A 2,500-nucleotide genomic window follows, 5' to 3' on the forward strand; every position below is an offset into this window, starting at 1 on the left:
TCTTTCTTCCTCTCTCCCTAGTTTCTTCTGATATTGAAGTAACAAAAGATGCCATTTAAATTAATCAGTGCAATGAAATAGAATTTTTCAATCTGCCATTAAGGAGTGTGCCCGCAGTGATACAAGTGATGCTGCAGCAAAGACCAACAAATGCTTTTTAGGTGTACTCTGACAAAATGTTTGTAGATCTCTCCCTGGGGAATTATTGTCTCATGAAAATTTGGTCCAAGTTCTACATTTCAATTTGTAAGATTATACCAATGTTGGACCTTGCAATGCAAAAAGAAGAGTTAATGGTCTTTGCTAGAGCACCAAGTGAGCATCACCAGTGATCTCTGATTACTGTCAATTACTATTTTGGTTTTTGGCTATTGTTTTCTACATCATCAATTCAGAATTGTTCACTTGAAATGTTTTCTATTTCATTGAATAGTAGGTATATTCTTCATTTCAAGAGACGAGGCATTGTAAAGTGAGGGAGCAATTCTTCCTGTTCTGAAGATTTAGAATTTATAAGAAAACCTTTTTCATTTCCATAATCTCCTTTATCTCATTTCATTTGCAGTAAATTCCAATTTGTTCTTGGCTAAAGCCCACATTTAAAGGCTTGTAACCACTTAACAAGCAAAAGTCAGGCCATTTATGGGGGTAGCTTGAGAAAGCAAGAAAATTTCTTGAGATAGCAAGAAGTCTTGAGACACTAGGAAAGAAAACTTCCTGCCTTAAGTGTTCAATAACTAGGCCTGCTTGATCTTTGTTTACCTATTTCCTTGAATTTTTCAAAAGAAAAAGTTAAATAAAATTAGGTCAGTAGGTAAATAAAATTGACAAAATAAAGGACAGCGCACATCCCTGTATCAATGGGTAAAAGACCAAATTTGCTCTTGGTATATGAAAATTTACTTCTGATTCTATTTAATGGCATGGGTGTTGAGGATCAGAGGTGTGTAAGTTTAATGCTGACAATTCAAAAAGAGCTTTATGAGATTAAATAAAGGTTTATGGAAAACAAAACCAATCATAGTATATATGAATAATAAAAATAAATATTTGAAAACGAGATACTGCTCAGAAACATGCCTATATCAGCATTATAGAACAGTAGAGTTTTAAGTTCTAAAATATAAAGAAACTAATGGTGGGTGTTTAAATACCTTCTTGCCTCACCTAAAGTCCCTCCTCGTGCACAGTGCACCAATATGAAAGTTATGATTATTTTTTGTCCTTTGTGCTCATTCTTTATCATGCAGCACTGTAAAACCACTTTTTCTTCTACATCATCATCATCACGCATTACTATTCACTTCACATATCCAGCCATACATATGATTCTGATCACTCTATATATGCTCTGGCAATTCATTACTAAACACTGAGGATGCGTATGATAAAAAGCAAGAAAATGTATTTTGAAAGAACTATGAAGGAAGAACAAGGAAAAGAATTTCATCTTTTTCTCAAATCTAGGTGTGTAACCACATAAGGTGTAACTGTACCTTTACCATTTTGTATGATTCTATAAAAAAAATTGGGCAATGAACTTCAGATGTTACAGACATTAGATTTTCTATCAATAGATCATAATCAAGCTGTCTTAACTGGAATGTTGCAAAGCATTCTGTGTGGAAAAAAAATGTAAATAATCTAAACAATTAAGACAAAAAATTAACAAATAAAAAAACTGCATGAGAATTATAGCACATGCATATATAACAGTCATATATAAATATCAAGCTGATCCATTCTTTGGGAAAGAGTTGGTAAGCATAGCATATAGTTCCTTTAAATAAAGATTTCTTTACTATTCAATGCTCAACATGTATGCCTGTATTATGGAGAGATGAAAAAAAAAAAATATTGAACAACACTAAATAAAGGTTCTTATTTAAAAAAGCTCAATGTATCGCATGCACTTCATAATACAAAAACTGTAGGCCAGATGGAGAAAAACTAAATTTATAGGGCACACATATTTCAGAATCATTAACCCTCTGCCAACAGGTGGCATGTATGTACATGCCATGGCATGCCCAGGCTATCTGCCAGGTGGCATGTACATACATGCCATGGTGCACATGTCCTATATTCTGGGGCATATATGGCCATGCCATGAGTTTTTTTGTTACAATTATGGCAAAATATATATTTTTTGCCAGTGAAAATGTGATTAAGTAGTTTAAAAACACTTCTTCTCATTTTTCCTATACTATGCATTTCATAAAGGCTTCTCGAGCTTCCGAGGTTAGCGTCTAAAAAATTACGTCGGTAATCGACTACACTGGCCAGAGAAAATATATAGTATTCACAAATTGATGATGTAAAACTACATGAAAATACCGATATGTATTCTGATATGTATTTAGAGAGAGAGAGAGAGAGAGAGAGAGAGAGAGAGAGAAAGAGAGAGAAAGAGAGAGAGAGAGAGAGAGAGAGAGAGAGAGAGAGAGGAGAGGAGAGAGAGAGAGAGAGAGAGAGAGAGAGAGAGAGAGAGAGAGAGAGA

General features: G+C 34.1%; 1 protein-coding gene across 2 annotated transcripts in view; it reads right to left on the reverse strand.

Moving 5' to 3' along the window:
- LOC119582730 (UDP-N-acetylglucosamine transporter-like) overlaps positions 1-2,500 on the reverse strand; it is a 23,952-nt gene that overhangs the window by 16,564 nt on the left and 4,888 nt on the right. The window lies entirely within an intron of this gene.

Source organism: Penaeus monodon, chromosome 16 (assembly GCF_015228065.2).
Source record: "Penaeus monodon isolate SGIC_2016 chromosome 16, NSTDA_Pmon_1, whole genome shotgun sequence".
NCBI lineage: Eukaryota > Metazoa > Arthropoda > Malacostraca > Decapoda > Penaeidae > Penaeus > Penaeus monodon.